Source organism: Galeopterus variegatus, unplaced genomic scaffold, assembly GCF_000696425.1.
Source record: "Galeopterus variegatus unplaced genomic scaffold, G_variegatus-3.0.2 Scaffold3337, whole genome shotgun sequence".
Classification (NCBI taxonomy): Eukaryota; Metazoa; Chordata; class Mammalia; order Dermoptera; family Cynocephalidae; genus Galeopterus; species Galeopterus variegatus.
In genome coordinates, this window is record NW_007729448.1 from 215,367 (window position 1) to 228,986 (window position 13,620).

Here is a 13,620-nt window from a genome sequence, read left to right on the forward strand (position 1 = left end):
TGGAGTAGGTGAGAAGGGGTCAGATTCTCGCACCCTGGACTTCTGGTAAAAAATCTCCTAGTCTGGCAGCTGGGAGTTATCTCTGCACCCTTCCTCAAGGTGTTAGAACAAGGCAGAGTGTGCAAAAGCCACCCTACATCAGCCAGCTTATTCTTGGGAACTTTCACCACACCACTCCTCTTCGGAGACTGAGCAACTTAAACAGCTTAGTTGCACCTCAAGCTTCTGATTCCGTTCTCTAAAATGGGTAAGTGGAGGCTCTTAGGGAGAAGCGGGACTCGATAGTACAGAAACCACTTAAGGAAACAAAATCCTTAAAGGAAATGGGTTTTTTCAAAAGAAATCTGGTGAAAATTGCTTGTTCCCAGCGTTCGAAAACGGCAAAACTGGAGGTCACCCTGTAAGTTGCCTGCCACTCCCTTGGAAATGAAGTTTATTTCTATCACAACTCTGGAAAGGCCCGAACTCGCATATGTTTTGAGTATCATATGGTAAGCGACCCGTCCAAACCACGACGAAAACAACTTTGCCTCCTCGGTAATGCGCAGGCGCCCCCCGCTCTATTTCCCGTTGGCCTTAAGCCCCACCCCTTGTGCGTCCTTCGAGGAGGGTTGGGAGCCGTGAGCTCTCGCGACCACTCTTCCGTCAGTCTTCTTCAGCACATCGTCGCAAACGGGGCCGGAAAGCGTGGCAGCGCAGGCGCAAGCGCAGAGAGCGGAGGCGGTGGTGGTGGCGGCCGCCGCTGGCCAGTGTAAGATGGCGGCGGCGTTGGTGGAGGCAGTGGACGGGGCGGCTGGGCCTGGAACAGTCGGAGCAGCCGCTGGCAGAAGGATGACCCAAGACGGGAAGCGGGCTGCTGAGCCTCGTCGGCTCCCGTGCTTGTAACTGCTCCAGCCGGACACCCCCCCTTGACCTACCCGGTCCGTGTCTCGTTCCGGCTCGGCCTGCTATCCTCTCCCTGACCGGTTCCACCTCAGGATGGGCCTGACCGCTTTCCCAAGCTCGTAGGGCTAAGGTCTTCTTCTCCTGACCCGAGTCACAGCGGAGAGGACTGGTTGTCCTTTCCTTAGGTCAGCTCTGGGGTTGTCCCCCAAGGCCAGCTTCACAGTCCACAGGGACGTCTTGCTTCGTCGGGTGACCCATTTGTGTGCTTCCGTTTTCCCCCTTAGATTGGGGGACGCGGCTCGCCCTGCGTCTCGTCGACACCTCAGGGCCACCGCGCACTGTGTCCCCATCCCCCATCCCAAGTTCTCAGGCCCAGCACCTTGTACGGAAGGCCGAGGTCCAAGAATCCGGGCGTCAGTATATTGTCGTCTAGTCTTGTACCTTTTGTAATATAATTCGTAGTTTACCTGCCCCAACCCCAAATTTTTTAGGACATCTTAGAACGGTCCCATTTGGTCCCTGTTAGTTGGAAAGCATCTGGTGGCTTGAATTTCTGACTCATATGATTGTTGCTGGAGTCTGTAAACAAACCGGCACTAGCGCTATCACATTCTCTCCGGGATATCCCCATCCCCCCGCCCCCCGCCGTGGCTTCCTGTTGAGTTGTTTGGTTATGGTTTAGCGGTGAAACAATTCAGGTTTTCTTTTTAAATGACTTTTACATTTTGGTGGAGCTGGGAGATTAGCTGCCTATCCTCACGTCCTCGTGTGGTTCATTTTATTTCTATATGTGTGTGGGTTATTTGTTCAGTAGTCAGATAAATTACTCTGGTTTTAAATAGTTCTGATGGTATCTAAAAAATACTAAAATGTATTCATAACTATTTTTATTATGTTTAGCAAAAGAGACACAATGTAAACTTTAACTTTTCTCAGTCCTTCAGTGAATCTACAGACCTATTTTCTCAGGAGTTCAGCCTGGCCTTACTTCAGTGATAAAAGGAGGAAAGGTGAGTGGGAGTTGAAGGCATTTAAGACAGATCCTGCCCTGATACCCAAGTGCTGACCCCTAAAATCATAAAATTCCTATCACAGTTACCCAAAGAGTTTGGGTATTGTTCTTGTCTGTGTTCCAGCTCTGGTTAAATTACTGCTTTTACACGTTTAATTGGCTGTGCGTGTCTTGACTTTCTGTCCTGAGCTATTGCTGTATATCTTCAAATGACTTGAATGTGTGGCTCTCCCCTTCCATGTCTCCCACTTTCTTCTTTATTCATGTGCCTTGTGTTTTGCCTTTGTGCTGATCATGTTTCTTACATTGTTAAAAACTGGGAATTAGTTTGTCTGAGTTCTTTACAGCCTTTTGTCAAATCTAGTCTCTTCTCCTTTCAGGGCTTTGGTTTATCCCTTGTCATTTAGAGAATATTTAGCCCCTTGTGACTAAAAGCTGAGGAGTGATAAGTGATGCTGCCTTTAGTTGGTGTCTGAGTTCAATATACTTCAGAATTCCAACTTTGCAGGACATAGTATGAAATTTTGGGTAAAATAAAATAGTGGCTGCTCTTTTGCAGCTGATCTGAAGAATTCTTGGTTAGGAGAAGGATCATCCTGTACATTCAGCAACATGGGCCAATATCAAAAAGGGAGGCAGAACATACTTATAAGTGTAGTTTTTGTAAGGCTCTTAGGTTTCTGGTTGCAGAGGATAGTACTGTGATTAAGGCTCATGAGATGTGATAAAAGAACTGAGTGGCTCTGGAACGGAGGCATCTTTTTTTTTGTTGTTGGAAAAGGTTGAAAGTGACACTGGGTGAGTTTTATTCCACATGGTGCCCAGATTAGAAAATGGTTACTATGGACCAAAATAAAATTATTAATGATGGTGTGTATGGGTATCGGTAAGATACAGATGGAAAAGTACAGTCTTTAGAGATGGACAGGCCAGGGTTTAAATACTATACTAAGATTTATTAGTCATGTGACCTTGGGCAAGTTACTTAAGCTTCTCTGACTTTTAATTTCCACATCTCTAAAAGTGGGATAGGTCAAGAGTTCAGATCCCTGTACGGCCAGCCTCCAAAAAAAATAAAATAAAAGTGGGATAATACCACTTACCTCCCAGTGTCATCGTTAGTATTGTGTGAGGGAACATATATAAAGCACTTAGATTATGCCTAACATATGGTAGACACTCAAATATTTTCTATTTTCATTGCACGTCACTGATAGAGTTTTTAATAATTCATACATTAGTTTATACTACTTTGCATTTTGCCTTAGAACACATTTTCCTGGTTGATTTTTAAAATCATTTCTAATTGGTCAGCTTAGATGTGTGCTTTGTAAATTCCACCTAATATCATTATAAACGTGATTCAGAGCAGTCTGGTGGGGGTACATGACCAGAGGATAGAGGGGATATTAGATGTTGGTGTGTATATATTTCTAAATGCATTCTTAAAACTAAACAATAATTTCCTTTGTTCATCACTTCCTTCTCTTGCTCTATTAGCACACCTGATCAGAGTTGACAGTATTATAATTCTTTACCTTTGTACTGCAGTGTTGTTCATCTCTACTGCAACTACCCCTTTCTTTTTCGCTGTGGAGGGAATACATTTTTTCTTAAGCTGTTGAGTTCTGTAGTATTTACATCAACAGATTATCAAAGATGTAGACCGTGAAAAGGTCTCATTTCTTTCTGAGTTCTTTTTTCATCTCCACAGCTGGACCATCTTAATAGTATGACAGCATAGATGAGGAATTTTAAACCTTCTTTTGTTGGCTTTTCTTCCCCATCTTTTTTGGAGGAGGCAAGGTACATGAAAATTAAGAAAATATTGATGACATTGCAATGAAAGCAACTTTGTTCATTCAGACCAGTGATCATTTTAGGCTGATCAACTTTCATTACTACCATCCGGGGTCTAAATTCTCCATTGTAAATTAGAGACTCTTGGAGGTGGTAATAAGGTGGGCTGAGATTGCATTTGTATCATTTGTGTTTTTATGAGATCTGGAGATCTGTATAGGGTGGGGGCATGGGAGTGGGAGGAGAAAAGGAAACATGTTGACAGAGGAATAACTTTGACCATTCCTTATTACCTTCTGTGCTGGGTCAGAATTCCCCTCGCCCAGCCTTAGGGAAAGGTTACACATTTTATGCTCTAGGTGACATCCATGTATGCAGTGAATCAGTATTCTTAGTCTGTGGACAGCCACTGTAAAATTCTTATCTTTCTGAAGATAATTTTTTATTTCAGGGTTTTAGGTGCTACCCAGTAATTGTGATGTCTTATTAGGAAGTATTTCCTAGGATGGCTAGGGTGGGAGGCAAGGTATGCTTGTGAGCTCTTAGTTCCCACCACCAACCTGGTGGGGCATTTTAGAATGTATTCTATTAAATGTATAAGAGTCAATACCAGTGTTATGGTCCTTAGTGTTGATGAGGACGAACCTAAGACAGAAACTTGTCTTCAGAAAGAGCTAAAAGAAAGCAGCCTTTTTGTTGCCAGTTTAAAACAATACTAGCATTTCATGGGCCGGCCCGGTGGCGCACTGGATAAGTGTGCCGCTTGGGAGCGGCGTTGGTGGTATAGTGGTAAGCATAGCTGCCTTCCAGAAAGAGCTAAAAGAAAGCAGCCTTTTTGTTGCCAGTTTAAAACAATACTAGCATTTCATGGGCCGGCCCGGTGGCGCACTGGATAAGTGCGCCGCTTGGGAGCGCGGTGGCGCTCCCGCCGAGGGTTCGGATCCCACATACAGACCGGTTCCCGCTCACTGGCTGAGCGAGGTAAGGGTGCAGCGCCGAGGGTTGCAATCCCGTTGCCGGTCCCGGTCCGGTACGGGCGCGACACTGAGGGTTGCGATCCGTTGCCGGACACGAGAAAAGACAAAAAGGGAAAAAAAAAATAAAAATAAAAAATAAAACAATACTAGCATTTCAAAAGCAAACAGACTTTAGTAGAAGACATTCTGTAAAAATATGCCCTATTGTAGAAGACAGATCTTCAGAGTTTCATGTTCTAGATTCTGTATTCTATCAGGAGAGTTACACACTTAAAATCATGGATTGACTGACTAGCTAAACTCTGCTTTCAGTAGATAGGCTTATTAATGAATTGTTTCTACTGTAGAAAAGTTATTCTAAACATGTCTGGCACATGTCCAGATTATCAGTGTTGATAACATCAAGGTCAAGGGTTTGGATCTCCTTACTGACTAGCCATGAAAAAAAAAGAAATGTCCAGATTGTAAGAGAGAAATGGAGGTATCCAGAGTTTTTTATTGCATAGCATTGCTGTTAGAGTTAGTTTTTAAGTCTCTGAGATTGATTTAGCCTTTTTTTTTTTTTTTTTTTTTTTTTTTTTTTTTTTTTTTTAAAGCAGATTATCAGTGAGCCAAGGTAATCTGCTGTTTACCTTTACCCATTTGGAACTCAGGCAGCTGAGTTAATTGAATCATCAATAGTCAAGGAGTTAGTAGTCATGGAGTTAGTGACTGTGTATATCCTCATTTCAGAGCCAGAAGCCAGTGAGTTTTAAATTAGCTTTACAATAATATTGAAAACTTCATCTTTCATTTTCATGAATTACCCAAAGATTTTTTTTTTCCAGCTGGTACAAGGATCCGAACCCTTGGCCTTGGTGAAGAAATTTTATTGCTATTAAAATTGGTCAGAAAAAGGAGCTACCTGCTCTCGTTTAATGATTCAGTCATTCTTCTCTCGAAGTGAGAAGAGAGTCCTTGAAAGCTCTTCAAAATAGTATGTGATGGGTTTTATGAATTGGTCACTTCTTTATAACAGTCTTTTATCTCTACGTCTATAGGACATGGTTTATGGGCCAGAAGCCCAATTTCTCAAGTACTACATTACTCCAGGAATGTGTTATGATGTAAATGAATGAACTGAGCCTGCCCTGAGTTTGCCAATAGGGCATTGGGGAGGAATTAATATGACAAACATGGCATCTTATTAGTGAAATGTGGTATGTCTAGTGGATTAGGTCATTGCAGAAATTTTCATCATTTTATCTGAGAAGTTGGGTATTTGCTCTTATCCTCTGAGGATATTGTTTAAGGTCTGGCCAAGTTCCTGCTTGCCTCACATGTCATTTTTTCTTCCTGGTTTTTTTTAGCCATCTGGAAAGCTACCGTAGGGTATACCTCTAGTGGTAGCCAAGAGTCTGTATTCCTCTGGTGTACTTTAATCATTGCTGCATTATCAGGTATATTTTGTTAACCTTACTTAGGATCCAGCATTGGACCCTGCCCTCTAATGCAGGTAGGAGGGTACTTCTTGGTATCTTAAGTCTCTTTTTATTGTTTTATTGCAAGTTGTACCTTTGGAGCGTCATCTTTTCATCTCTCTGGTGTCTTTCCAGTGATTTAAGAAAAATTTGAAATTTGAATTGCAAAAACTGGCAATGAGGACTAAATTCTGATGTAAAGGTAAATCATGGTGGAAGCACAATGGGAAATAGATTTCCCTTAGAATCATTTAAATTGAGATAAATGGGCTTGAGTGTTGTTATAAAAAGTTCCTTAGCTCTTCTGCTGGAGAGCAGCACTTAAGTGTTAGAGTGCATTCCTAACATACTCTGAAATACTGTTATTAGAATTAAAGCCAGTAAACTATAAACACTGGGCATGTGGTATTACCAACAGGGAGAGAACGTATTAATCTAAAGAAGGAATGAAGTTCCTTATTCATACTTGGAGGACTACTTCCTTATCTTTCTCCTCATTATCCTGGTGGTGGCTTTGAAGTCTTTCATCTTAAGTATCCTCCAAACCTTCAAGAACAAGAAGAACTTGAAAGAAAGGGAGGTTTAAATTGTGGGTTCCTGGGTGGATTGCCTTACCCCCGTTAGTAAAATGTGAATGTGCTCAAAAGAAGATACTAACAGAGCTCCCTGAAGTCTTTCAGAGGCTAATGAGAATGGGTAAGCAGATTTCATAGACTTGGAACTGTGTCCTAAGTTATGTACAGTGTTTGGAGGATCATTGCTGAGTGGCAGAGAACCTCAGGCTTCTTCAGGAAATGCAGGTACCAGAGACAGGAAGCTAGAAAAATAATGTAAAATGCCTGGCATGTACAGACAGGCTCTTTGCATACGTTGTCTTTAATCCTCTAAGCCAACTCCTGCAGGGTATTGGTATTACACATTTCACAAAAAAAAGAAAAAAATTCAAAAGTGGGTGTTAGAAGTAGAATTCAAACCCAGGCCTGTCTGATACCAATCTTTTTTCTTTCTGTTATACAATGTACTCTCTAAAAACAGGGCTCTTCAGTGTCAAGTGATGAAGTAAATGAGCTGAAAGGCAGAATTAAATATTTTTTATAAAAGTGTATATAAAATATAAAAGTTGTATTCAAGTGACAGTAGGAATAAAAGCTTTAAATTGTTTAGACATGGGTCTCAAGTTATTCATGAATTGGTAGGCTAATGAGTTATCTAAGGAAATACAGATGCTACTCTACTTACAATGGGGTTAGGTGTGACAGTCTGTAATTTTTAAAGACTTAAGAGATAGCTGAATCCTAGTGTTTTATGATCCTTGAATAGGGAGAAAATCAGCATTCCAGTAAATCCCTGAGGTAATTCCAGGGGAAAATCTGTTCTGACTCTTACAGCCTTTTCATTCTGTACTTATCCCCATCTTCTTGAAACTTTTTTATCTTTCGCTTCCAAGGCATTTAACTCTCATTATTCTTTCTACTTTGCTGACCATTTCTCTGTCTCCACTCTTCTTTCTTTTCTCTAAGGGTAGGTATTACCCAAGATTCTTTCCTTGGACTTCCTCTCTCTGAGCTTTCTTAGATACTTGTGCTGTGTGTGTGTGTTTTCTTTTTTTATTGGGGTATAATTTCCAAGGTAATTGATTTTGAAGTTTCTCTGTACAGATAATTCACAAGTCTATATCTTTGGCCCTAATTTATTTCTTAACTTCCAGATTTACATTGGTTTCTCACTACCTTCCCAACATGTCAACTTGTATTTTAAACATATTAAAAATCAAATTGATCTCTTCCCCCACATGCCAGCTTCCCATTTGTGGCACTTGATTTCTTCTGGGCACCCAAACTCAAAACTTGTCTTTTTGACTCTTTCAGCTTCATAATGGCTTATTGAGCCAAATACTGTCTACTTCTACAATTTTTCTCATATTGATCCCCTTTGAATTCCCTCTGCCATCAACCTAAGAAAGGCTCTTATTACTTCTTATCTCGGCAACAATAACAGATTTTAAACTTGTTTCTCCCTCCTTTTCTGTCCGTTTCAGTCTTTCTTATTATCTTTGACAAAATAATTTCCCGACGCCTAACATACAAACACACACGCATGCACACTCAACCTTCTGTTACACTTCTTACCTAATCACTATACCCTACCATCCAGCCGAATCAGACTGCCCATATATTTTTTTTGAACATATCAGGATTTTAACTTCCATGTCTTTTCTCATTCTGGTCTTGTAGAATGTCTTTCTCTCTCAACTCTACCTATTGTCCTTCAAAGCCCTTCTTAAAAGCTAATTTTCTATAGAATCTTTTCCTTTTTTCCCGGAAACTAAGTATGTTCAGTTTCAGCAACATTCTATTTATCTTTTTTTATGATACTGCTACTTGTATCTTGTTATCATAGTCGTATACTCATTTTTTCCTAATTGATTAGTTGGCTACAAAAGGGATTGTGACTGCCTTGTTTATGTTTGTAGCTCCTGTATTGGGTGGTACATTTTTGCATACCAACGTGTGTGTGTGTGTGTACAGGCAGGCCACTGGATGGTGCTAGAGGCCTATAATTTGGATAAAAATGGATAGCCTACAGTCTGTGTACAGTTGGGTTGTCCTGTGCTGTTAAGTCTTCTCCACAGTAGGAATACTGATTAATTTGCCTGGTCCAGAAACATTCAGAGTTGTTTTCTGCTCCTCTGTCCAGCCTACCATAGGAGACAGTGTTGTATATTCAACCCTTCCAAGTACTTAATGGAAAGTGGCCAAGAGCTAAAGTCCTGCCCCCCATGAATATGTTTTATACGGTATGAGTTTCAGTCATTTTGGGGTGGTCCTTTAAATTTCAGTGCTTGAGGTTCTCTGTCGGATTTATATATACATACGTGTGTGTGGTTTGGTGGCTGGCTGGTTATGGTATTCTGAACCCTTGACCCTGGTGTTACAACACTGCTTTGTAACCAAATGAGCTAACCAGCCAGCACACTGATTAATAAACACTATACTATTAGAGTGTGGCTGGCAGCAGGAGTCGGGAAAGTTGGCTTGGAAAAGTGTTTGATGTGAAGCAGAAAAACATTAAGATAAGGAAAATAGATTTAAAATGAGCCATTCAGCTTGGAAACAAAAATTGGGGGTGGGGAAAGTAGGGCCAGTTGATACCAGATGGACTGTGGGACCTAGAAAAGCAAATTTGTACTTTGGATGGAGATCAGCCCCGAACAGCTGTTTAGTTATGAGTGGTATGGGACATCTGTCCTCCCAAGAGGAACCAGGGACTGTGTGGCTCTCACATATCTGTCTTATTAATAACTGAGATATTACCATCACCTTTCAGTTCCAGAGGAAATTCTAAAACCTTGTCTAATTTAAATTTGTGTGTTTATATGAGGGAGTTGGGCACTTGAGTAGAACAATGAGGGGCCGGCCCGGTGGCGCACTGGATAAGTGCGCCGCTTGGGAAGTGCAGTGGCGCTCCCGCCCGAGGGTTCGGATCCCACATACAGACCGGTTCCCGCTCACTGGCTGAGTGAGGCGCAGGAGCAGCGCCCAGGGTTGCGATCCCGTTGCCGGTCCCCGGTCCGGTACGGGGGCAACACTGAGGGTTGCGATCCGTTGCCGGACACAGAAAAAGACAAAAGACAAAAAAAAAAAAAAAGGGGGGGGGGGGCGGGGGGGCGCTGTGGATAAGTGCGCCGCTTGGGGAGTGCAGTGGCGCTCCCGCCCGAGGTTTCGGATCCCACATACAGACCGGTTCCCGCTCACTGGCTGAGTGAGGCGCAGGAGCAGCGCCCAGGGTTGCGATCCCGTTGCCGGTCCCCGGTCCGGTACGGGGGCAACACTGAGGGTTGCGATCCGTTGCCGGACACAGAAAAAGAAAAAAAAAAAAAAAAAAAAAAAAAAAAAAAAAAAAAAAAAGAACAATGAGACGTGGACTGGCATGAGAGAATGCTGGGATTATGTAAGTCGTGAGAATTGACTGAGTCTGAGTTCAGGTCGTAGTAAAGGGGTAAAGGACAGTACTATTATTTAGAGTTTGATGTTTCCATTGGGCCCAAGGTAAGGTAGAGTTGTCAGATCAGTTTTCATAGACCCTAGATGCCAAAAGATTTAGAATGAACTTGAGAGAAATTTAAAAAATAAAAAGCATAAATATACAAATAGTATAACTGCTAGAACTACTTCGAATACTTTAAACTTCTGATATTCTTAGTTACCACCAATGGGAACTTTCTGTATTCAAGATTCATCTTGCCATTAGTGTGGTTGCTGATAAGTCACACAAGCAGCTTTGGATACTAGAAAAATCCTTCCAGCACTTTCATTTTCAAATGAGAAGACCTGATATTTGTTCTCATTTACTGTGATATATTGAGCACTTAAATCAACTTCTGTTAATAACCACAGCTTTGAGAATTTAATGTTTTTAATTGTTGGGTATTATCTGTCATTTAATAATTTGTGTGATTTCTTTTTCTCCCCCTCTACTCTTCTCCCATTAGCCCATTTTTTAGGCCACATTTATTGAGGTATTACTTACGTACCATAAAATTTATCCTTTTTTTAGGTGACCTGTTCTTTTAATTCTGACAAACACATAGTCATGTAATAACACCATGATTGAGGCATAGCACATTTCCATCATTCCAAAAAGTTATTGCATGCCCTTTTGTAGTCAATTCCATTCCCCTGGCCCCAGCCCCTTGCAACCATAGATCTGCTCTCTATCCCTATAGTTTTATCTTTTCCAGAAACTGCCATAAGTGGTATCATGTATTACATAGCTGTTTGAGTCAGTCTTCTTGCACTTAGCATAACATATTTGAGGTCCATCCATGTTGCTGCTTGTATCAGTAGTCCATTCTTTTTTATTGCTCAGTAGTATTCCATTGTGTAGCCAGGTACCAGTTGAAGAGATACCTGCACTCCCATGTTTACTGCAGCACTACAATTTGTTTATCCATGAAGAACATTTGATTGTTTCCAGTTTTTTGATGAATCTAAATAAAATTACTAAAACATTCACCTATAGGTTTTTAAAAAATTTTGTGGACATATATTTTCATTTTTCTTGGGTAAATACCTGGAGTGGGATTCCTAGGTTGAATGGTAAGTGTATTTATAATTTAATAAGCAGTTGCCAAACTGTTTTCCAAAATGACTGTACCATTTTGTATTTCTGCCAGCAACGTATGAGAGTTCTAGTTGCTCTGCTTCTTGTATTTGATAAAGTAAGTTTTCATTATTATTTTAAAAATTTTAACTGTTCGAGTAAGTGTTGAGCGGATTCTTATTGTAGTTTTAATTTATATGGCCATAATTAATAATGTTGAGGATATTTGCAAGTGATTATTATTTAGTTGTGAGAGTTTTTAAATACAGGTTGAGTGACCCTTGTCTGAAATGCTTGGGACCAGAAGTATTTTGAATTTTGGAATATTTGCAGAACCAGTTGAGCATCCCTAATCTGAAAATTCAAAATGCTCCAGTAAGCATTTTCTTTGAGCATCATTTCAGTGCTCAAAAAGTTTTAGATTTTGAAGCATCTCATATTTTCAGATTAGGGATGCGGCAATCTGTATATTCTGGTTACTATCTTTTATCAAATATGTGTTTTGCAGATATTTTCTTCCAGTCTATAGCTTTTCATTGTTTAAACAGTGTCTCTTGAAGAGATTTTAAATTTTGATAAGTCCAATTTATTAACTTTTTCTTTTATGTTTTGTGCTTTTTGTGTCCTGTCTTAAGAAATAGTTGCCTAACCCAACATCACAAAGATTATCTCCTTTGTTATCTTCTGGAAATTGTATTGTTTTAACTTTCACATTTAGGTCTATGATGCATTTTGACTTAAATTTTGTATATTGTACAATGTATGGGTTGAAGTTCTTTTTTTTTTTGCATTTAAATGTTCAATTGTTTTAGTGTACATGATCTGTTATACAGATATGTCATGGGTATTAGGGGAAAAAAAGCAGCCCTGGTTGGTTTTTTGTTTTGTTTTGTTTTTTTGGCGGCTGTCCAGTGTGGGGATCCGAACCTTTGACCTTGGTGTTACAATACCACACTCTTACCAGTTGGGCTAACTGACAAGCCCCATCCTGGTTGTCTTAAACAAGAGTTGTTTCGTACCTCTTCCACAAAGTACTCTTATCCAGTGTATTAATTCCTCCTCTGCTTGGGTTTTAGATAATATTTTGTCATGCAATTGGTTAAAAATTTAAGACCTTATTCTTATTAAGAGAAGAAAAATCTAGGTCACTGGAATTTCTTAGTGAAATTAAAACGACACCTGGGTCTTTTTTCCCTATCCTTCAGTAGTTTACTCTTTAACCTTTAGTTTGGCAGGGGTTGTGGTTATTTTTAGAGTACAGGCAGTAGAGCTAATCTAATTAAACTTCTTCAGCTACCTGGGGCAGTGAACTCATCAGCTCTTCCAAGATCAGCATGGTTTGCTTTGGAGTAGATTTTACATGGAAGTCGATCAAAGTAAAAAGAGGGGATTTGTTGGGAATGTAATGCTTGGGAGAATGAAGAAGATGGTTTGGGTTTGGGTCAGATATGGTCCCTAACCTCAGGTTATGAAATAAGGTTGTATTGTTTGTTGATAGAAGAGATTTTAGAGTGGCTCCTGTCCTTGAGACCTAGGATACAGTCATAGCATCTCTGCCTGCTTTAGTTTGGACAGTATCTCAGTCAGCTCAGGCTGCTTGTTATGAAATAAGGTTGTATTGTTTGTTGATAGAAGAGATTTTAGAGTGGCTCCTGTCCTTGAGACCTAGGATACAGTCATAGCATCTCTGCCTGCTTTAGTTTGGACAGTATCTCAGTCAGCTCAGGCTGCTTTAACAAAATAGCATAGACTGGGTGGCTTAAACAACAGAAATTTCCAATATCAAGGAGCCAGCATGGTTGGTTTCTGGTAAAGGCTCTCTTCCTGGCTTGTAGATGGCCACCTTCTCACTGTGTCCTTGCATGGTGGGGGTGGGGGTAAAGTGGGAGGGGTGGAGAGAGAGAAAGAATGCACACTTGCACATGCGCAAGCTCTCTGGTGCCTCTTATAAGGGCACTAATGCCATCATGAGGTTCCCCACCCTCATGAACTCCTCTAAACTTAGTTATCTCTCAAATGCCCACATCTCTAAATACCATCACATTGGGAGGTATGGCTTAAAAATATGAATTTGGGAAAGACAGGATACAATTCAGTCCATAGCAGGCAGTTACTCTAATTTCTGCCCTAAGTTTCTTTATTTTGATTGAAGTTTATATTGTAAAAATAAAACTTATCCCCAAGGTATAGTCATGTACTTAACAACAGGGATGCCTTCTGAGAAATGTGTCATTAGATGATTTAGTCATTGTGTGAACATCATAAGTGTACTTACACAAACCTAGATGGTATAGCCTGCTACATACCTAGGCTGTATATAGCTTGTTGCCCCTAGGCTGCAGACCTTCACAGTGTGTTACTGTACTGAATACTGTAGACAGTT

The 13,620-nt window shown here is 40.7% G+C and overlaps 1 long non-coding RNA gene across 1 annotated transcript in view; it reads left to right on the top strand.

Moving 5' to 3' along the window:
- Positions 1 to 591: 591 nt before the first annotated feature.
- LOC103600425 overlaps positions 592 to 13,620 on the top strand; it is a 19,162-nt gene continuing 6,133 nt past the window's right edge. The window contains exons 1-2 of the long non-coding RNA XR_551390.1: positions 592 to 920; positions 1,822 to 1,895. This is a non-coding gene — a long non-coding RNA (uncharacterized LOC103600425). The remainder of the gene's footprint in view (positions 921 to 1,821; positions 1,896 to 13,620) is intronic.